This window comes from Ambystoma mexicanum, chromosome 14, assembly GCF_040938575.1.
Source record: "Ambystoma mexicanum isolate Mex_15411 chromosome 14, UKY_AmexF1_1, whole genome shotgun sequence".
NCBI lineage: Eukaryota > Metazoa > Chordata > Amphibia > Caudata > Ambystomatidae > Ambystoma > Ambystoma mexicanum.
This window is the reverse complement of record NC_090940.1, coordinates 467483136-467507970: the sequence shown is the minus strand read 5'-3', so window position 1 is coordinate 467507970 and position 24835 is coordinate 467483136.

The window sequence follows — 24835 nt, the reverse complement described above, 5'->3', positions numbered from 1 at the left end:
TCTCAGGTTTATTATTAGAAGCATTGAGATATCACATCGCATGCTGTAGGAAGGGTTTCAGGTTTGGAATGGGAAGGAATTGGATATCACATCTCATGTCATAGCAAGGATCTCAGGTTTGGTATTAGAAGCATTGAGATATCACATCTCATGCTATAGGCATGGTCTCAGATTGGAATGGGAAGGAGTTGGATATCACATCTCATGCTATATGAAGGGACTCAGATTTGGTATTACAAGCATTGTTATATTTCATTTCATGCTATAAGAAGGGTCTCAGGATTGGATTGGGAAGGAGTCGGATATCACATCTCATGCTATAGGAAGGGTTTCAGGTTTGGAATGGTAAGGATTTGTATACCACATCTCTTGCTATAGGAAGGGCCTCAGGTTTGGTATGAGAAACATTGAGATATCACATCTCATGGTATGGGAAGGGTCTCAGGATTCGAATGGGAAGGAGTTTGATATCACATTTCATGCCATAGGAAGGGTCTCAGGTTTGGTAGAAGCATTGAGATATCACATCTCATGCTATCAGAAGGGTCTCAGGATTGGATTGGGAAGGAGTTGGATATCCCATATCATGCTATAGTAAGGGTCTCAGGTTTGGTATTAGAAGCATTGAGATATAACGTCTCATGCTATAGGAAGGGTCTCAGGATTGGAATGGGAAGGAGTTGGATATCACATTTCATGTTAGAGGTAGGATCTCAGGTTTGTTAGAGGCATTGAGATATCACATCTCATGCTATCAGAAGGGTCTCAGGGTTGGAATGGGAAGGAGTTGGATATCACATCTCATGCCAAAGGGAGGGTCTCGGGTTTGGAAGGGGAAGGATTTGGATATCACATCTCGTGTTATAGGAAGGATCTCAGGTTTGGTATTAGAAGCATTGAGATATCACATCTCATGCTCTCAGAAGGGTCTCAGGATTGGAATGGGAAGGAGTTGGATATCACATCTCATGCTATAGGAAGGGTCTCAGGATTGGAATGGGAAGGAGTTTTATATGACATCACATGCCATAGGAAGGATCTCAGGTTTGGTATTAGAAGCATTGAGACATCACATCTCATGTTATAGGAAGGGTCTCAGGATTGGAATGGGAAGGAGTTGGATATCACATCTCATGCTATAGGAAGGGTCTCAGGTTTGGTATAAGCATTGAGATATCACATCTCATGCTATAGGAAGGGTCTCAGGATTGGAATTGGAAGGAGTTGGATATCACATCTCATGCTATAGGGAGGGTCTCACGTTTAGAAAGGGAAGGAGTAGGATATCACATTTCATGTTAGAGGTAGGATCTCAGGTTTGGTATTAGAGGCATTGAGATATCACATCTCATGCTATCAGAAGGCTCTCAGGATTGGAATGGGAAGGAGTTGGATATCACATCTCATGCCAAAGGGAGGGTCTCAGGTTTGGAAGGGGAAGTATTTGGATATCACATCTCGTGTTATAGGAAGGATCTCAGGTTTGGTATTAGAAGAATTGAGATATCACATCTCATGTTATCGGAAGGATCTCAGGTTTGGTATTAGAAGCATTGAGACATCACATCTCATGCTATCAGAAGGGTCTCAGGATTGGAATGGGAAGGAGTTGGATATCCCATCTCATGCTATAGGAAGGGTCTCAGGTTGGAATGGGAAGGAGTTGGATATCACATCTCATGCCATAGGAAGGATCTCAGGTTTGGTATTAGAAGCATTGAGACATCACATCTCATGCTATAGGGAGGGTCTCACGTTTGGAAAGGGAAGGAGTAGGATATCACATTTCATGTTAGATGTAGGATCTCAGGTTTGGTATTAGAGGCATTGAGACATCACATCTCATGCTATCAGAAGGGTCTAAGGATTGGAATGGGAAGGAGTTGGATATCACATCTCACACTAAAGGGAGGGTCTCTGGTTTGGAAGGGGAAGGATTTGGATATCACATCTCATGTTATAGGAAGGATCTCAGGTTTGGTATTAGAAGCATTGAGATATCACATCTCATGCTATCGGAAGGATCTCAGGTTTGGTATTAGAAGCATTGAGATATCACATCTCATGCTATCAGAAGGGTCTCAGGATTGGAATGGGAAGGAGTTGGCTATCACATCTCATGCTAAAGGGAGGGTCTCAGGTTTGGAAGGGGAAGGATTTGGATATCACATTTCATGTTAGAGGTAGGATCTCAGGTTTGGTATTAGAAGCATTGAGACATCACATCTCATGCTATAGGGAGGGTCTCACGTTTGGAAAGGGAAGGAGTAGGATATCACATTTCATGTTAGATGTAGGATCTCAGGTTTGGTATCACATCTCTGCTATCCGAAGGGTCTCAGGATTGGAATGGGAAGGACTTAGATATCACATCTCATGCTATAGGGAGGGTCTCAGTTTTGATATTAGAAGCATTGAGATATCACATCTCATGCTATCGGAAGGGTCTCAGGATTGGAATGAGAAGGAGCTGGATATCACATCTCATGCTAAAGGAAGGGTCTCAGGTTTGGAAGGGGAAGGATTTGGATATCACATCTCATGCTATAGGAAGGGTCTCAGGATTGGATTGTGAAGGAGTTTGATATCAAATCTCATGCCATAGGAAGGGTCTCAGGTTTGGTATTAGAAGCATTAAGATATCACATCTCATGGTATAGGAATGGTTTCAGGATTGGAATGGGAAGGAGTTGGATATCATATCTCATGCTATAGGAAGGGTCTCAGGATTGGATTGTGAAGGAGTTTGATATCAAATCTCATGCCATAGGAAGGGTCTCAGGTTTGGTATTAGAAGCATTGAGATATCACATCTCATGCTTTAGGAAGTGTCTGAGGATTGGAATGGGAAGGAGTCGGATATCACATCTCATGCTATAGGAAGGGTCTCAGGTTTGGTAGAAGCATTGAGATATCACATCTCATGCTATAGGAAGAGTCTCAGGATTGGAATGGGAAGGAGTTGGATATCACATCTCATGCTATAGGACGGCTCTCAGGTTTGGAAGGGGAACGAGTTGGATATCACATTTCATGTTAGAGGTAGGATCTCAGGTTTGGTATTAGAGGCATTGAGACATCACATCTCATGCTATAGGAAGGGTCTCAGGATTGGAATGGGAAGGAGTTTTATATGACATCACATGCCATAGGAAGGATCTCAGGTTTGGTATTAGAAGCATTGAGACATCACATCTCATGTTATAGGAAGGGTCTCAGGATTGGAATGGGAAGGAGTTGGATATCACATCTCATGCTATAGGAAGGGTCTCAGGTTTGGTATAAGCATTGAGATATCACATCTCATGCTATAGGAAGGGTCTCAGGATTGGAATGGGAAGGAGTTGGATATCACATCTCATGCCAAAGGGAGGGTCTCAGGTTTGGAAGGGGAAGTATTTGGATATCACATCTCGTGTTATAGGAAGGATCTCAGGTTTGGTATTAGAAGAATTGAGATATCACATCTCATGTTATCGGAAGGATCTCAGGTTTGGTATTAGAAGCATTGAGACATCACATCTCATGCTATCAGAAGGGTCTCAGGATTGGAATGGGAAGGAGTTGGATATCCCATCTCATGCTATAGGAAGGGTCTCAGGTTGGAATGGGAAGGAGTTGGATATCACATCTCATGCCATAGGAAGGATCTCAGGTTTGGTATTAGAAGCATTGAGACATCACATCTCATGCTATAGGGAGGGTCTCACGTTTGGAAAGGGAAGGAGTAGGATATCACATTTCATGTTAGATGTAGGATCTCAGGTTTGGTATTAGAGGCATTGAGACATCACATCTCATGCTATCAGAAGGGTCTAAGGATTGGAATGGGAAGGAGTTGGATATCACATCTCACACTAAAGGGAGGGTCTCTGGTTTGGAAGGGGAAGGATTTGGATATCACATCTCATGTTATAGGAAGGATCTCAGGTTTGGTATTAGAAGCATTGAGATATCACATCTCATGCTATCGGAAGGATCTCAGGTTTGGTATTAGAAGCATTGAGATATCACATCTCATGCTATCAGAAGGGTCTCAGGATTGGAATGGGAAGGAGTTGGCTATCACATCTCATGCTAAAGGGAGGGTCTCAGGTTTGGAAGGGGAAGGATTTGGATATCACATCTCATGTTATAGGAAGGATCTCAGGTTTGGTATTAGAAGCATTGAGATATCACATCTCATGCTATAGTAAGGGTCTCAGGATTGGAATGGGAAGGAGTTGGATATCACATCTCATGCTAAAGGAAGGGTCTCAGGTTTGGAAGGGGAAGGATTTGGATATCACATCTCATGCTATAGGAAGGGTCTCAGGATTGGATTGTGAAGGAGTTTGATATCAAATCTCATGCCATAGGAAGGGTCTCAGGTTTGGTATTAGAAGCATTAAGATATCACATCTCATGGTATAGGAATGGTTTCAGGATTGGAATGGGAAGGAGTTGGATATCATATCTCATGCTATAGGAAGGGTCTCAGGATTGGATTGTGAAGGAGTTTGATATCAAATCTCATGCCATAGGAAGGGTCTCAGGTTTGGTATTAGAAGCATTGAGATATCACATCTCATGCTTTAGGAAGTGTCTGAGGATTGGAATGGGAAGGAGTCGGATATCACATCTCATGCTATAGGAAGGGTCTCAGGTTTGGTAGAAGCATTGAGATATCACATCTCATGCTATAGGAAGAGTCTCAGGATTGGAATGGGAAGGAGTTGGATATCACATCTCATGCTATAGGACGGCTCTCAGGTTTGGAAGGGGAACGAGTTGGATATCACATTTCATGTTAGAGGTAGGATCTCAGGTTTGGTATTAGAGGCATTGAGACATCACATCTCATGCTATAGGAAGGGTCTCAGGATTGGAATGGGAAGGAGTTTTATATGACATCACATGCCATAGGAAGGATCTCAGGTTTGGTATTAGAAGCATTGAGACATCACATCTCATGTTATAGGAAGGGTCTCAGGATTGGAATGGGAAGGAGTTGGATATCACATCTCATGCTATAGGAAGGGTCTCAGGTTTGGTATAAGCATTGAGATATCACATCTCATGCTATAGGAAGGGTCTCAGGATTGGAATGGGAAGGAGTTGGATATCACATCTCATGCCAAAGGGAGGGTCTCAGGTTTGGAAGGGGAAGTATTTGGATATCACATCTCGTGTTATAGGAAGGATCTCAGGTTTGGTATTAGAAGAATTGAGATATCACATCTCATGTTATCGGAAGGATCTCAGGTTTGGTATTAGAAGCATTGAGACATCACATCTCATGCTATCAGAAGGGTCTCAGGATTGGAATGGGAAGGAGTTGGATATCCCATCTCATGCTATAGGAAGGGTCTCAGGTTGGAATGGGAAGGAGTTGGATATCACATCTCATGCCATAGGAAGGATCTCAGGTTTGGTATTAGAAGCATTGAGACATCACATCTCATGCTATAGGGAGGGTCTCACGTTTGGAAAGGGAAGGAGTAGGATATCACATTTCATGTTAGATGTAGGATCTCAGGTTTGGTATTAGAGGCATTGAGACATCACATCTCATGCTATCAGAAGGGTCTAAGGATTGGAATGGGAAGGAGTTGGATATCACATCTCACACTAAAGGGAGGGTCTCTGGTTTGGAAGGGGAAGGATTTGGATATCACATCTCATGTTATAGGAAGGATCTCAGGTTTGGTATTAGAAGCATTGAGATATCACATCTCATGCTATCGGAAGGATCTCAGGTTTGGTATTAGAAGCATTGAGATATCACATCTCATGCTATCAGAAGGGTCTCAGGATTGGAATGGGAAGGAGTTGGCTATCACATCTCATGCTAAAGGGAGGGTCTCAGGTTTGGAAGGGGAAGGATTTGGATATCACATCTCATGTTATAGGAAGGATCTCAGGTTTGGTATTAGAAGCATTGAGATATCACATCTCATGCTATAGTAAGGGTCTCAGGATTGGAATGGGAAGGAGTTGGATATCACATCTCATGCTAAAGGAAGGGTCTCAGGTTTGGTAGAAGCATTGAGATATCAAATCTCATGCTATAGGAAGGGTCTCAGGATTGGAATGGGAAGGAGTTGGATATCACATCTCATGCTATAGGAAGGGTTTCAGGATTGGAATGGGAAGGAGTTTTATATGACATCACATGCCATAGGAAGGATCTCAGGTTTGGTATTAGAAGCATTGAGACATCACATCTCATGTTATAGGAAGGGTCTCAGGATTGGAATGGGAAGGAGTTGGATATCACATCTCATGCTATAGGAAGGGTCTCAGGTTTGGTATAAGCATTGAGATATCACATCTCCTGCTATAGGAAGGGTCTCAGGATTGGAATGGGAAGGAGTTGGATATCACATCTCATGCTATAGGGAGGGTCTCACGTTTGGAAAGGGAAGGAGTAGGATATCACATTTCATGTTAGAGGTAGGATCTCAGGTTTGGTATTAGAGGCATTGAGATATCACATCTCATGCTATCAGAAGGCTCTCAGGATTGGAATGGGAAGGAGTTGGATATCACATCTCATGCCAAAGGAAGGGTCTCAGGTTTGGAAGGGGAAGTATTTGGATATCACATCTCGTGTTATAGGAAGGATATCAGGTTTGGTATTAGAAGAATTGAGATATCACATCTCATGTTATCGGAAGGATCTCAGGTTTGGTATTAGAAGCATTGAGACATCACATCTCATGCTATCAGAAGGGTCTCAGGATTGGAATGGGAAGGAGTTGGATATCCCATCTCATGCTATAGGAAGGGTCTCAGGTTGGAATGGGAAGGAGTTGGATATCACATCTCATGCTATAGGGAGGGTCTCACGTTTGGAAAGGGAAGGAGTAGGATATCACATTTCATGTTAGAGGTAGGATCTCAGGTTTGGTATTAGAGGCATTGAGATATCACATCTCATGCTATCAGAAGGCTCTCAGGATTGGAATGGGAAGGAGTTGGATATCACATCTCATGCCAAAGGAAGGGTCTCAGGTTTGGAAGGGGAAGTATTTGGATATCACATCTCGTGTTATAGGAAGGATCTCAGGTTTGGTATTAGAAGAATTGAGATATCACATCTCATGTTATCGGAAGGATCTCAGGTTTGGTATTAGAAGCATTGAGACATCACATCTCATGCTATCAGAAGGGTCTCAGGATTGGAATGGGAAGGAGTTGGATATCACATCTCATGCCATAGGAAGGATCTCAGGTTTGGTATTAGAAGCATTGAGACATCACATCTCATGCTATAGGGAGGGTCTCACGTTTGGAAAGGGAAGGAGTAGGATATCACATTTCATGTTAGATGTAGGATCTCAGGTTTGGTATTAGAGGCATTGAGACATCACATCTCATGCTATCAGAAGGGTCTAAGGATTGGAATGGGAAGGAGTTGGATATCACATCTCACACTAAAGGGAGGGTCTCTGGTTTGGAAGGGGAAGGATTTGGATATCACATCTCATGTTATAGGAAGGATCTCAGGTTTGGTATTAGAAGCATTGAGATATCACATCTCATGCTATCGGAAGGATCTCAGGTTTGGTATTAGAAGCATTGAGATATCACATCTCATGCTATCAGAAGGGTCTCAGGATTGGAATGGGAACGAGTTGGCTATCACATCTCATGCTAAAGGGAGGGTCTCAGGTTTGGAAGGGGAAGGATTTGGATATCACATCTCATGTTATAGGAAGGATCTCAGGTTTGGTATTAGAAGCATTGAGATATCACATCTCATGCTATAGTAAGGGTCTCAGGATTGGAATGGGAAGGAGTTGGATATCACATCTCATGCTAAAGGAAGGGTCTCAGGTTTGGTAGAAGCATTGAGATATCAAATCTCATGCTATAGGAAGGGTCTCAGGATTGGAATGGGAAGGAGTTGGATATCACATCTCATGCTATAGGAAGGGTTTCAGGATTGGAATGGGAAGGAGTTTTATATGACATCACATGCCATAGGAAGGATCTCAGGTTTGGTATTAGAAGCATTGAGACATCACATCTCATGTTATAGGAAGGGTCTCAGGATTGGAATGGGAAGGAGTTGGATATCACATCTCATGCTATAGGAAGGGTCTCAGGTTTGGTATAAGCATTGAGATATCACATCTCCTGCTATAGGAAGGGTCTCAGGATTGGAATGGGAAGGAGTTGGATATCAAATCTCATGCTATAGGGAGGGTCTCACGTTTGGAAAGGGAAGGAGTAGGATATCACATTTCATGTTAGAGGTAGGATCTCAGGTTTGGTATTAGAGGCATTGAGATATCACATCTCATGCTATCAGAAGGCTCTCAGGATTGGAATGGGAAGGAGTTGGATATCACATCTCATGCCAAAGGAAGGGTCTCAGGTTTGGAAGGGGAAGTATTTGGATATCACATCTCGTGTTATAGGAAGGATCTCAGGTTTGGTATTAGAAGAATTGAGATATCACATCTCATGTTATCGGAAGGATCTCAGGTTTGGTATTAGAAGCATTGAGACATCACATCTCATGCTATCAGAAGGGTCTCAGGATTGGAATGGGAAGGAGTTGGATATCCCATCTCATGCTATAGGAAGGGTCTCAGGTTGGAATGGGAAGGAGTTGGATATCACATCTCATGCCATAGGAAGGATCTCAGGTTTGGTATTAGAAGCATTGAGACATCACATCTCATGCTATAGGGAGGGTCTCACGTTTGGAAAGGGAAGGAGTAGGATATCACATTTCATGTTAGATGTAGGATCTCAGGTTTGGTATTAGAGGCATTGAGACATCACATCTCATGCTATCAGAAGGGTCTAAGGATTGGAATGGGAAGGAGTTGGATATCACATCTCACACTAAAGGGAGGGTCTCTGGTTTGGAAGGGGAAGGATTTGGATACCACATCTCATGTTATAGGAAGGATCTCAGGTTTGGTATTCGAAGCATTGAGATTTCACATCTCATGCTATCGGAAGGATCTCAGGTTTGGTATTAGAAGCATTGAGATATCACATCTCATGCTATCAGAAGGGTCTCAGGATTGGAATGGGAAGGAGTTGGCTATCACATCTCATGCTAAAGGGAGGGTCTCAGGTTTGGAAGGGGAAGGATTTGGATATCACATCTCATGTTATAGGAAGGATCTCAGGTTTTGTATTAGAAGCATTGAGATATCACATCTCATGCTATAGTAAGGGTCTCAGGATTGGAATGGGAAGGAGTTGGATATCACATCTCATGCTAAAGGAAGGGTCTCAGGTTTGGTAGAAGCATTGAGATATCACATCTCATGCTATAGGAAGGGTCTCAGGATTGGAATGGGAAGGAGTTGGATATCACATCTCATGCCATAGGAAGGGTCGGTTGCCAGACATTTGGTCGAAAAAAATTGGTCGACCAGACAAATGGTCGAACCAATTTGGTCGAAAACCAAATGGTCGAATTTTTTTATTTTTTTATTTTAACCCTTTTTTTTTTTTTTTTGGGGGGGGTCTCCCCCCCAACCCCCTTTTTTTCTCTAAAAACCCCTTTTTTAACTAAACGAAAACCCGAAAAATAAATATATAAATAAAAAAAAAAATTCGACCATTTGGTTTTCGACCAAATTGCGTCGACCAAATTGCAGTCCACCAGTTTTTTTTCGACGAGTTGACTGGACACCGGAAGGGTCTCAGGTTTGGTATAAGCATTGAGATATCACATCTCTGCTATCCGAAGGGTCTCAGGATTGGAATGGGAAGGACTTAGATATCACATCTCATGCTATAGGGAGGGTCTCAGTTTTGATATTAGAAGCATTGAGATATCACATCTCATGCTATAGGAAGGGTCTCAGGATTGGAATGAGAAGGAGCTGGATATCACATCTCATGCTAAAGGAAGGGTCTCAGGTTTGGAAGGGGAAGGATTTGGATATCACATCTCATGCTATAGGAAGGGTCTCAGGATTGGATTGTGAAGGAGTTTGATATCAAATCTCATGCCATAGGAAGGGTCTCAGGTTTGGTATTAGAAGCATTAAGATATCACATCTCATGGTATAGGAATGGTTTCAGGATTGGAATGGGAAGGAGTTGGATATCATATCTCATGCTATAGGAAGGGTCTCAGGATTGGATTGTGAAGGAGTTTGATATCAAATCTCATGCCATAGGAAGGGTCTCAGGTTTGGTATTAGAAGCATTGAGATATCACATCTCATGCTTTAGGAAGTGTCTGAGGATTGGAATGGGAAGGAGTCGGATATCACATCTCATGCTATAGGAAGGGTCTCAGGTTTGGTAGAAGCATTGAGATATCACATCTCATGCTATAGGAAGAGTCTCAGGATTGGAATGGGAAGGAGTTGGATATCACATCTCATGCTATAGGACGGCTCTCAGGTTTGGAAGGGGAACGAGTTGGATATCACATTTCATGTTAGAGGTAGGATCTCAGGTTTGGTATTAGAGGCATTGAGACATCACATCTCATGCTATCAGAAGGGTCTCAGGATTGGAATGGGAAGGATTTGGATATCACATCTCATGTTATAGGAAGGATCTCAGGTTTGGTATTAGAAGCATTGAGATATCACATCTCATGCTATCGGAAGGATCTCAGGTTTGGTATTAGAAGCATTGAGACATCACATCTCATGCTATCAGAAGGGTTTCAGGATTGGAATGGGAAGGAGTTGGATATCAAATCTCATGCTAAAGGGAGGGTCTCAGGTTTGGAAGGGGAAGGATTTGGATATCACATCTCATGTTATAGGAAGGATCTCAGGTTTGGTATTAGAAGCATTGAGATATCACATATCATGCTATAGGAAAGGTCTCAGGATTGGAATGGGAAGGAGTTGGATATCACATCTCATGCTAAAGGAAAGGTCTCAGGTTTGGAAGGGGAAGGATTTGGATCTCACATATGTTTTAGGACGGTCTCAGGTTTGGTATTAGAAGCATTGAGATATCACATCTCATGGTATAGGAAGGGTCTCAGGATTGGAATGGGAAGGAGTTGGATAGCACATCTCAAGCTATCTCAGGATTGGAATGGGAAGGAGTTTAATATCACATCTGAAGCTATAGGAAGGGTTTCAGGATTGGAATGGGAAGGAGTTGGATATCACATCTCATGTTATAGGAAGGGTCTCAGGATTGGAATGGGAAGGATTTGGATATCACATCTCTTGCTATAGGAAGGGTTTCAGTTTTTTATTAGAAACATTGAGATATCACATCTCATGCTATAGGAAGGATTTCAGGATTGGAATTGGAAGGATTTGGATATCACATCTCATGCTAAAGGAAGGGTCTAAGGTTTGGAAGGGGAAGGATTTGAATATCATATCTCATGTTATAGGACGGGTCCCAGGTTTGGAATTAGAAGCATTGAGATATCACATCTCATGCTATAGGAAGAGTCTCAGGATTGGAATGGGAAGGATTTGGATATCACATCTCATGCCATAGGAAGGGTCTCAGGTTGGAATGGGAAGGAGTTGGATATCACATCTCATGTTATAGGTAGGGTCTCAGGATTGGAATGGGAAGGATTTGGATATCACATCTCATGCTAAAGGAAGGGTCTCAGGTTTGGAAGGGGAAGGATTTGGATATCATATCTCATGTTATAGAACGGGTCCCAGGTTTGGTATTTGAAACATTGCGGTTCGCATCTCATGGTATAGGAAGGGTCTCAGGATTGGAATGGGAAGGAGTTGGATATCACATCTCATCCAATAGGAAGGGTCTCAGGTTTGGAATGGGAAATAATTGGATATCACATCTCATGTTATAGGAAGGATCTCAGGATTGCAATGGGAAGGAGTTGGATATCCCTTCTCATGCTATAGGAAGGGTCTCAGGTTGGAATGGGAAGGAGTTGGATATCACATCTCATGTTATAGGAAGGGTCTCAGGATTTGAATGGGAAGGATGTGGATATCACATCTCTTGCTATAGGAAGGGTCTCAGGTTTTTTATTAGAAACATTGAGATATCACATCTCATGCTATAGGAAGTGTTTCAGGATTGGAATGGGAAGGATTTGGATATCACATCTCATGCTAAAGGAAGGGTCTCACGTTTGGAAGGGGAAGGATTTGGATATCACATCTCATGTTATAGGACGGGTCCCAGGTTTGGTATTAGAAGCATTGAGATATCACAACTCATGCCATAGGAAGGGTCTCAGGATTGGAATGGGAAGGAGTTGGATATCACATCTCATGCTAAAGGAAGGGTCTCCGGATTGGAATGGGAAGGAGTTGGATATCACATCTCATGTTATAGGAAGGGTCTCAGGATTGGAATGGGAAGGACTTCGATATCACATCTCATGTTATAGGAAGGCTCTCAGGTTTGGAAGGGGAAGGAGTTGGATATCACATTTCATGTTAGATGTAGGATCTCAGGTTTGGTATTAGAAGCATTGAGATATCACATCTCATGCTATCGGAAGGATCTCAGGTTTGGTATTAGAAGCATTGAGATATCACATCTCATGCTATCAGAAGGGTCTCAGGATTGGAATGGGAAGGAGTTGGCTATCACATCTCATGCTAAAGGGAGGGTCTCAGGTTTGGAAGGGGAAGGATTTGGATATCACATTTCATGTTAGAGGTAGGATCTCAGGTTTGGTATTAGAAGCATTGAGACATCACATCTCATGCTATAGGGAGGGTCTCACGTTTGGAAAGGGAAGGAGTAGGATATCACATTTCATGTTAGATGTAGGATCTCAGGTTTGGTATCACATCTCTGCTATCCGAAGGGTCTCAGGATTGGAATGGGAAGGACTTAGATATCACATCTCATGCTATAGGGAGGGTCTCAGTTTTGATATTAGAAGCATTGAGATATCACATCTCATGCTATCGGAAGGGTCTCAGGATTGGAATGAGAAGGAGCTGGATATCACATCTCATGCTAAAGGAAGGGTCTCAGGTTTGGAAGGGGAAGGATTTGGATATCACATCTCATGCCATAGGAAGGGTCTCAGGATTGGATTGTGAAGGAGTTTGATATCAAATCTCATGCCATAGGAAGGGTCTCAGGTTTGGTATTAGAAGCATTAAGATATCACATCTCATGGTATAGGAATGGTTTCAGGATTGGAATGGGAAGGAGTTGGATATCATATCTCATGCTATAGGAAGGGTCTCAGGATTGGATTGTGAAGGAGTTTGATATCAAATCTCATGCCATAGGAAGGGTCTCAGGTTTGGTATTAGAAGCATTGAGATATCACATCTCATGCTTTAGGAAGTGTCTGAGGATTGGAATGGGAAGGAGTCGGATATCACATCTCATGCTATAGGAAGGGTCTCAGGTTTGGTAGAAGCATTGAGATATCACATCTCATGCTATAGGAAGAGTCTCAGGATTGGAATGGGAAGGAGTTGGATATCACATCTCATGCTATAGGACGGCTCTCAGGTTTGGAAGGGGAACGAGTTGGATATCACATTTCATGTTAGAGGTAGGATCTCAGGTTTGGTATTAGAGGCATTGAGACATCACATCTCATGCTATAGGAAGGGTCTCAGGATTGGAATGGGAAGGAGTTTTATATGACATCACATGCCATAGGAAGGATCTCAGGTTTGGTATTAGAAGCATTGAGACATCACATCTCATGTTATAGGAAGGGTCTCAGGATTGGAATGGGAAGGAGTTGGATATCACATCTCATGCTATAGGAAGGGTCTCGGGTTTGGTATAAGCATTGAGATATCACATCTCATGCTATAGGAAGGGTCTCAGGATTGGAATGGGAAGGAGTTGGATATCACATCTCATGCTATAGGGAGGGTCTCACGTTTAGAAAGGGAAGGAGTAGGATATCACATTTCATGTTAGAGGTAGGATCTCAGGTTTGGTATTAGAGGGATTGAGATATCACATCTCATGCTATCAGAAGGCTCTCAGGATTGGAATGGGAAGGAGTTGGATATCACATCTCATGCCAAAGGGAGGGTCTCAGGTTTGGAAGGGGAAGTATTTGGATATCACATCTCGTGTTATAGGAAGGATCTCAGGTTTGGTATTAGAAGAATTGAGATATCACATCTCATGTTATCGGAAGGATCTCAGGTTTGGTATTAGAAGCATTGAGACATCACATCTCATGCTATCAGAAGGGTCTCAGGATTGGAATGGGAAGGAGTTGGATATCCCATCTCATGCTATAGGAAGGGTCTCAGGTTGGAATGGGAAGGAGTTGGATATCACATCTCATGCCATAGGAAGGATCTCAGGTTTGGTATTAGAAGCATTGAGACATCACATCTCATGCTATAGGGAGGGTCTCACGTTTGGAAAGGGAAGGAGTAGGATATCACATTTCATGTTAGATGTAGGATCTCAGGTTTGGTATTAGAGGCATTGAGACATCACATCTCATGCTATCAGAAGGGTCTAAGGATTGGAATGGGAAGGAGTTGGATATCACATCTCACACTAAAGGGAGGGTCTCTGGTTTGGAAGGGGAAGGATTTGGATATCACATCTCATGTTATAGGAAGGATCTCAGGTTTGGTATTAGAAGCATTGAGATATCACATCTCATGCTATCGGAAGGATCTCAGGTTTGGTATTAGAAGCATTGAGATATCACATCTCATGCTATCAGAAGGGTCTCAGGATTGGAATGGGAAGGAGTTGGCTATCACATCTCATGCTAAAGGGAGGGTCTCAGGTTTGGAAGGGGAAGGATTTGGATATCACATCTCATGTTATAGGAAGGATCTCAGGTTTGGTATTAGAAGCATTGAGATATCACATCTCATGCTATGGTAAGGGTCTCAGGATTGGAATGGGAAGGAGTTGGATATCACATCTCATGCTAAAGGAAGGGTCTCAGGTTTGGTAGAAGCATTGAGATATCAAATCTCATGCTATAGGAAGGGTCTCAGGATTGGAATGGGAAGGAGTTGGATATCACATCTCATGCTATAGGAAGGGTTTCAGGATTGGAATGGGAAGGAGTTTTATATGACATCACATGCCATAGGAAGGATCTCAGGTTTGGTATTAGAAGCATTGAGACATCACATCTCATGTTATAGGAAGGGTCTCAGGATTGGAATGGGAAGGAGTTGGATATCACATCTCATGCTATAGGAAGGGTCTCAGGTTTGGTATAAGCATTGAGATATCACATCTCCTGCTATAGGAAGGGTCTCAGGATTGGAATGGGAAGGAGTTGGATATCACATCTCATGCTATAGGGAGGGTCTCACGTTTGGAAAGGGAAGGAGTAGGATATCACATTTCATGTTAGAGGTAGGATCTCAGGTTTGGTATTAGAGGCATTGAGATATCACATCTTATGCTATCAGAAGGCTCTCAGGATTGGAATGGGAAGGAGTTGGATATCACATCTCATGCCAAAGGAAGGGTCTCAGGTTTGGAAGGGGAAGTATTTGGATATCACATCTCGTGTTATAGGAAGGATCTCAGGTTTGGTATTAGAAGAATTGAGATATCACATCTCATGTTATCGGAAGGATCTCAGGTTTGGTATTAGAAGCATTGAGACATCACATCTCATGCTATCAGAAGGGTCTCAGGATTGGAATGGGAAGGAGTTGGATATCCCATCTCATGCTATAGGAAGGGTCTCAGGTTGGAATGGGAAGGAGTTGGATATCACATCTCATGCCATAGGAAGGATCTCAGGTTTGGTATTAGAAGCATTGAGACATCACATCTCATGCTATAGGGAGGGTCTCACGTTTGGAAAGGGAAGGAGTAGGATATCACATTTCATGTTAGATGTAGGATCTCAGGTTTGGTATTAGAGGCATTGAGACATCACATCTCATGCTATCAGAAGGGTCTAAGGATTGGAATGGGAAGGAGTTGGATATCACATCTCACACTAAAGGGAGGGTCTCTGGTTTGGAAGGGGAAGGATTTGGATACCACATCTCATGTTATAGGAAGGATCTCAGGTTTGGTATTCGAAGCATTGAGATTTCACATCTCATGCTATCGGAAGGATCTCAGGTTTGGTATTAGAAGCATTGAGATATCACATCTCATGCTATCAGAAGGGTCTCAGGATTGGAATGGGAAGGAGTTGGCTATCACATCTCATGCTAAAGGGAGGGTCTCAGGTTTGGAAGGGGAAGGATTTGGATATCACATCTCATGTTATAGGAAGGATCTCAGGTTTTGTATTAGAAGCATTGAGATATCACATCTCATGCTATAGTAAGGGTCTCAGGATTGGAATGGGAAGGAGTTGGATATCACATCTCATGCTAAAGGAAGGGTCTCAGGTTTGGTAGAAGCATTGAGATATCACATCTCATGCTATAGGAAGGGTCTCAGGATTGGAATGGGAAGGAGTTGGATATCACATCTCATGCCATAGGAAGGGTCGGTTGCCAGACATTTGGTCGAAAAAAATTGGTCGACCAGACAAATGGTCGAACCAATTTGGTCGAAAACCAAATGGTCGAATTTTTTTATTTTTTTATTTTAACCCTTTTTTTTTTTTTTTTTGGGGGGGGTCTCCCCCCCAACCCCCTTTTTTTCTCTAAAAACCCCTTTTTTAACTAAACGAAAACCCGAAAAATAAATATATAAATAAAAAAAAAAATTCGACCATTTGGTTTTCGACCAAATTGCGTCGACCAAATTGCAGTCCACCAGTTTTTTTTCGACGAGTTGACTGGACACCGGAAGGGTCTCAGGTTTGGTATAAGCATTGAGATATCACATCTCTGCTATCCGAAGGGTCTCAGGATTGGAATGGGAAGGACTTAGATATCACATCTCATGCTATAGGGAGGGTCTCAGTTTTGATATTAGAAGCATTGAGATATCACATCTCATGCTATCGGAAGGGTCTCAGGATTGGAATGAGAAGGAGCTGGATATCACATCTCATGCTAAAGGAAGGGTCTCAGGTTTGGAAGGGGAAGGATTTGGATATCACATCTCATGCTATAGGAAGGGTCTCAGGATTGGATTGTGAAGGAGTTTGATATCAAATCTCATGCCATAGGAAGGGTCTCAGGTTTGGTATTAGAAGCATTAAGATATCACATCTCATGGTATAGGAATGGTTTCAGGATTGGAATGGGAAGGAGTTGGATATCATATCTCATGCTATAGGAAGGGTCTCAGGATTGGATTGTGAAGGAGTTTGATATCAAATCTCATGCCATAGGAAGGGTCTCAGGTTTGGTATTAGAAGCATTGAGATATCACATCTCATGCTTTAGGAAGTGTCTGAGGATTGGAATGGGAAGGAGTCGGATATCACATCTCATGCTATAGGAAGGGTCTCAGGTTTGGTAGAAGCATTGAGATATCACATCTCATGCTATAGGAAGAGTCTCAGGATTGGAATGGGAAGGAGTTGGATATCACATCTCATGCTATAGGACGGCTCTCAGGTTTGGAAGGGGAACGAGTTGGATATCACATTTCATGTTAGAGGTAGGATCTCAGGTTTGGTATTAGAGGCATTGAGACATCACATCTCATGCTATCAGAAGGGTCTCAGGATTGGAATGGGAAGGATTTGGATATCACATCTCATGTTATAGGAAGGATCTCAGGTTTGGTATTAGAAGCATTGAGATATCACATCTCATGCTATCGGAAGGATCTCAGGTTTGGTATTAGAAGCATTGAGACATCACATCTCATGCTATCAGAAGGGTTTCAGGATTGGAATGGGAAGGAGTTGGATATCAAATCTCATGCTAAAGGGAGGGTCTCAGGTTTGGAAGGGGAAGGATTTGGATATCACATCTCATGTTATAGGAAGGATCTCAGGTTTGGTATTAGAAGCATTAAGATATCACATATCATGCTATAGGAAAGGTCTCAGGATTGGAATGGGAAGGAGTTGGATATCACATCTCATGCTAAAGGAAAGGTCTCAGGTTTGGAAGGGGAAGGATTTGGATCTCACATATGTTTTAGGACGGTCTCAGGTTTGGTATTAGAAGCATTGAGATATCACATCTCATGGTATAGGAAGGGTCTCAGGATTGGAATGGGAAGGAGTTGGATAGCACATCTCAAGCTATCTCAGGATTGGAATGGGAAGGAGTTTAATATCACATCTGAAGCTATAGGAAGGGTTTCAGGATTGGAATGGGAAGGAGTTGGATATCACATCTCATGTTATAGGAAGGGTCTCAGGATTGGAATGGGAAGGATTTGGATATCACATCTCTTGCTATAGGAAGGGTTTCAGTTTTTTATTAGAAACATTGAGATATCACATCTCATGCTATAGGAAGGATTTCAGGATTGGAATTGGAAGGATTTGGATATCACATCTCATGCTAAAGGAAGGGTCTAAGGTTTGGAAGGGGAAGGATTTGAATATCATATCTCATGTTATAGGACGGGTCCCAGGTTTGGAATTAGAAGCATTGAGATATCACATCTCATGCTATAGGAAGAGTCTCAGGATTGGAATGGGAAGGATTTGGATATCACATCTCATGCCATAGGAAGGGTCTCAGGTTGGAATGGGAAGGAGTTGGATATCACATCTCATGTTATAGGTAGGGTCTCAGGATTGGAATGGGAAGGATTTGGATATCACATCTCATGCTAAAGGAAGGGTCTCAGGTTTGGAAGGGGAAGGATTTGGATATCATATCTCATGTTATAGAACGGGTCCCAGGTTTGGTATTTGAAACATTGCGGTTCGCATCTCATGGTATAGGAAGGGTCTCAGGATTGGAATGGGAAGGAGTTGGATATCACATCTCATCCAATAGGAAGGGTCTCAGGTTTGGAATGGGAAATAATTGGATATCACATCTCATGTTATAGGAAGGATCTCAGGATTGCAATGGGAAGGAGTTGGATATCCCTTCTCATGCTATAGGAAGGGTCTCAGGTTGGAATGGGAAGGAGTTGGATATCACATCTCATGTTATAGGAAGGGTCTCAGGATTTGAATGGGAAGGATGTGGATATCACATCTCTTGCTATAGGAAGGGTCTCAGGTTTTTTATTAGAAACATTGAGATATCACATCTCATGCTATAGGAAGTGTTTCAGGATTGGAATGGGAAGGATTTGGATATCACATCTCATGCTAAAGGAAGGGTCTCACGTTTGGAAGGGGAAGGATTTGGATATCACATCTCATGTTATAGGACGGGTCCCAGGTTTGGTATTAGAAGCATTGAGATATCACAACTCATGCCATAGGAAGGGTCTCAGGATTGGAATGGGAAGGAGTTGGATATCACATCTCATGCTAAAGGAAGGGTCTCCGGATTGGAATGGGAAGGAGTTGGATATCACATCTCATGTTATAGGAAGGGTCTCAGGATTGGAATGGGAAGGACTTCGATATCACATCTCATGTTATAGGAAGGCTCTCAGGTTTGGAAGGGGAAGGAGTTGGATATCACATTTCATGTTAGATGTAGGATCTCAGGTTTGGTATTAGAGGCATTGAGACATCACATCTCATGCTATCAGAAGGGTCTAAGGATTGGAATGGGAAGGAGTTGGATATCACATCTCACGCTAAAGGGAGGGTCTCTGGTTTGGAAGGGGAAGGATTTGGATATCACATCTCATGTTATAGGAAGGATCTCAGGTTTGGTATTAGAAGCATTGAGATATCACATCTCATGCTATCGGAAGGATCTCAGGTTTGGTATTAGAAGCATTGAGATATCACATCTCATGCTTTCAGAAGGGCCTCAGGATTGGAATGGGAAGGAGTTGGATATCACATCTCATGCTAAAGGGAGGGTCTCAGGTTTGGAAGGGGAAGGATTTGGATATCACATCTCATGTTATAGGAAGGATCTCAGGTTTGGTATTAGAAGCATTGAGATATCACATCTCATGCTATAGTAAGGGTCTCAGGTTTGGTAGAAGCATTGAGATATCACATCTCATGCTATAGGAAGGGTCTCAGGATTGGAATGGGAAGGAGTTGGATATCACATCTCATGCCATAGGAAGGGTCTCAGGTTTGGTATAAGCATTGAGATATCACATCTCTGCTATCCGAAGGGTCTCAGGATTGGAATGGGAAGGACTTAGATATCACATCTCATGCTATGGGGAGGGTCTCAGTTTTGATATTAGAAGCATTGAGATATCACATCTCATGCTATCGGAAGGGTCTCAGGATTGGAATGAGAAGGAGCTGGATATCACATCTCATGCTAAAGGAAGGGTCTCAGGTTTGGAAGGGGAAGGATTTGGATATCACATCTCATGTTATAGGACGGGTCTCACGTTTGGTATTAGAAGCATTAAGATATCACATCTCATGGTATAGGAAGGGTTTCAGGATTGGAATGGGAAGGAGTTGGATATCATATCTCATGCTATAGGAAGGGTCTCAGGATTGGATTTGGAAGGAGTTTGATATCAAATCTCATGCCATAGGAAGGGTCTCAGGTTTGGTATTAGAAGCATTGAGATATCACATCTCATGCTATAGGAAGTGTCTGAGGATTGGAATGGGAAGGAGTCGGATATCACATCTCATGCTATAGGAAGGGTCTCAGGTTTGGTAGAATGTTAGGAAAGATTTCGTAATTGTAGGTAATTTTCCTTCCATGTGGCAACCCCTAAACTTTTTGCTGTTGTTTTTCACCTTGTTCTTGACTTTGCCAGAGAAGTGCAGCCTTCTGCCGCACTCCTCTGGGCTTTCGCTCCTTTTCTTATGGGGAAACTGACATGCCCTTAAGACAGTCAGTACCGGGGAACGCTGTTTCCCGTAGTTTCTTTTATCATGTTGCGGCTTTAGTGCAACATGACACAAGAGGGCACTGTAAGCTAAGTTACAGCTCTCTTGGGTCTCTAACCTTCTACAGGCCCTAGATACTCGTTTAGGATTGTATTTGATCGGTGCAAGTCATTCAGGGATTGGAATGGTGGCAGCGATCGTTTTGTGTATTTTGAGCTCCTTTTGGCGTTCTGAGCGTGTTTTTCGCGCTGAACCCAAAATGGTGGCCGGCTCCCAAAATGGCCAGACCACGAGGCTCCTTTGTCCTGTCCACTGACCGTCTTGCTCCCTTCACCTTCCCCAGGTCGAGCGACCCGGGGCCTTCCTTATTTGGGCATGTACTTTCCCGTGAAACACGGATGCTTTCGCGGGCTTCTACATGTTTTTTGTGTGCCTCCAGGGTGTGGGCTGGGATGTCTGGTCCCAATACACATCCTGGGTGCCAGAGAGTCTAGGGTAGTGTGAATGCCTGGGACCACCGTGGTCCGTGATTGGTCCACGAATGGTGTGTGTGTTGATGAGCGGATCTCCCATTGGCTCCCCTCCGTTTTGGCGCGAAGGGAACCGTGGATAAGAGGGGGCTGGAAACACCACTACCATGTCGATCTCCTGAGTTCTCACGAATGAAGGAATACAGGAGCCAAGTATCCTGCAACCAAGAGGCTGGACCGAGGAATCGCTGGTGACCCGATGAAGGACTCCTCCTTTGCACTGATGTCGTCCTGTGAAACCCTTTCCTCCTTTGATCGAACCAGAAGGCCTGTACTGGTGCTTCGACCTTTGGAATAGCAGGAACAGCTATTCTCGGCGACTTCATCATCTCCTGCCAGTAAGCCTTCGGAAGCGTCTCTGGGCCATCCAGTTGACTGACCAGCTTACAAGGGAGTCTTGCTCTGTAACCGCCGCCAGGTTGTGTTGTATTTCGAGTCCTTGTCACTCTCACACGCTTAGTACACTTGGCGTTCCCAAGTCTGAAGTGAGTAGTGTACATTTGGCTCAGATACACACGGCCGCTCCGTTGCCCTGCTGTGGTGACAAAACTGTGCAGGTTTCTTCGATTGGGACGTCTTTTTTTTCTACACGACGACGAGGCATTCCCGGCTCTTCTGAACCTGCCAGCTGCTGAAACTAACGTGGAGAAGCCTGGGTCTGCTTGCATCGGGGACCGGTGAGTAGTATAGCTAGGATCTGGTCGCCCTCCTGCAGTAGCCCATTGCTTTTCCCCGCTGTGTAAAAACAGCACCCTTTTGTCCGTACTCGCGCTCTTCTTCTGCTCACTGTGGAGGCTGCGCTTGAGTCGCGGAACCTGTTCTTCTTCTGTTGTGCACTAAACCGAACTGCCTGACTTCCTCCGAAGAGCTTCTCCTTTTGCCCGTTGGCACCAGCGTGTGCAGGTACTTTTGAGCACAAGGCTCCACTCTTCGCAGGGCTCGGACTTCCATCTAGTTAGGTGCCTCTGAAGGCGAACTGAGTCTAAAGCATTGTATCGCACTGCCTGTTTTCCTTCCCTTGCAGGTGGACTACACATTTCGTGCATATAACGCTTGCGACTGTCGTATTTGTATATATATTGTATTGGTATGGTATGTGTTGGCTTAATATTGTGATATTGTGATTTTCTCGCTACGGTCATTATTTTAAAGGCCTTAAAATAAATGTGTATATATTTTTGATATAACAACTGTTTGGAGTAGTTTGTAAGCGCTCTTGCTTTGTGTGCTCATTGCGGGCTTTCAGTCACCCTCACCCCTCTTGAGACCTAGTCTTTACCGCCGCGATCGCTACCTTGATTGGTCTGGCTCGTCCAGAGGTTACCCTGTTCCAAGTAATTAGGTTGGCCTTCTGAACTTCTGCGCCATCAGGACAGAGTTCAGAAATCCGTCTTAACAAATTGGTGTACAGCGGTGGGATACGACTGAAGGTATCCAGTGTTGCGCACGAACTAAGGCATTTTAGGGTATTCCAACCAGGACACGTAGTGAATTGTTGTAGTATAACTTTAAAAAGGCCATAGTCCTATCTAACAGTATGGAAACAAATACCTTGTTAACTTTAAATGCTTCCAAATCAGAAACATTGAAGAAGATGTGTGCGGAGAGAGGTGTTTCCTCTCAAGGCACTAAATTGGAAATGATCCAAAGGATCGTGGCGTGGCAAGAAGCGCAGCTTGACGCTATAACTTCTGAGGACAGTGCAGAAGGTGGTGGGGCTGCTCTCACTGGTAGAGCCGACGGTTCTGCCGCTGCACTGATCCATCGCGACCACGAGGACAGGGAGGATGTGATGTCTAATGTTTCCTCTGCCAGTGCTGATGGGGAGGCTATGCTTGAATTCAAGAAGCAAGAGCTGCGGTTTAGGCAGCAGGAGCTTGAATTCAGCATAGCCAAACTAAAAATCGAACAGGCAGAAAAACAAAAAGACAGGGATCACCAGTTGGAACTGGCCAAGCTTCAGGTTGCAAATGGGTCCAAGGGTCCTGGACATGGGTCTGGGGCTTCCTCTCATCCACGGTTTCCGAAAGATCTGCTCAGTGTGTATGAGGAAAGGAATGATATTATGGACTGGCTGAATGCGTTTGAGTATGCATGCGAAGTTCAACAAGTTGACAATGCTGATAAGATTGCCTGGTTACTCAGCAGACTGCCCCATTCTGGCTGTAGTGCCATTATGGAAATGTCGAAGGCTGAGCGAGCTGATTTCGCAATGTTAAAGCAAACTCTCATTTTAAAGTTTGGGAAGACTCCGGCCCAATATTTGAAACGTTTCAGAGAGTATAAGAAAAAGGAAGGTGGTACTTGGGTATCTTATGTCACTGAATCCTTGAAAAACTTAACTGGCTGGGTCGAAGGTTATAAGGTTTCTACCTTCGAAGGCATGATAAATCTTGTCATGCTGGAACACATTTTTGCTTCTTCTTCCCCGGAGCTTAAGCAGCATTTGGCCGTTTCGAAGGAGATAGATCCTAAGAAGCTGGCCATTGCAGCAGACTTATGGGTGTCACATCGAGTGTCCCATAAGGACAAAACTCATCCTGGTAAGCAGGAGGAAGGGAAAAAGTCCAAAGATATGGAGGGTGGAGAATCTGCTAAATCTTCTTCTCATAAGGGCCATAAAAAGAAAAATAAGGGTAAGACACAAGAGAACTCGCAGGGTAGTGGAGGTCCGCCTCCGAAACAGAACTCTGGCTACAATAAGCCTCCCTATGTAAACAGACCCAATGGATCGTGTTTTGCTTGTGGAGCAACTGACCATGTGAAGGGGGATCCCCGTTGTAAGGTTAGACCTTTGGGGGTCCACTCCGCTAATCTGGCCTTCTCCTCCTACGAGGAAGAAGAGATTACAGGAGCATCCTTCTCCTCAGACTCATTTCTCAGCGGGATAGAGGCTGAGGTAGTTTTAGTGTCCCTGGGTTCCTGGGAGCCTAAAGTCGCAGAGGCTTATGCTAGGATTCCGGATAATACCAAGCACTACTTTAAAGACAGTGTGCTGATCAATGGAGTAGATACTCCAGCTCTTAGGGATAGTGGGTGCAGTCGCACTGTAGTGGATTCTACCTTGGTAGACTCAGAGGAAGTTGCCAGAGCTACTCTGATGCCCACTAAGTTGGCTGACGGCCCCCTCCGTATGTTTCCCGTAATACCTGTAAATCTTACTTTAAATGGTACAGCAGTCAGGATTCCAGTGAGCATTCAGAGAAACGTCCCGGGAAAGGTCTTGTTAGGTAATGATCTCAGAGCTTTAGGGCTTGTAGGAGACACTGCCGAAAGACCCTACACATGTTCTCAAGCACGGGCAGCATTGGCCAAGTCCAATACGCTGCCCCAGCCGAAGGGGAAACCCAAGGCGAAAGGAGTCGACAAGTCAAGACGAGGGAAAGAGAATATTCCCCCGAGCTCGCCTACCACTGCGGTGGAGGAAGTTGGTCAATCGCCCGGGCCTGACGAGGAGGTGGCGATGCCTGAAGTATTCGACCCCAACGATCATCCTGAACTAAAAGACTTGTTAGTTGAAGGAGGTCCTGATAGGGACGAATTCAGTAAAGGCCAACGTGAGTGCCCATCTCTGGAAGGCCTAAGGAGACAGGCCTGCTCCCAGCTTGAGGGTGAACCTCCTGGGACG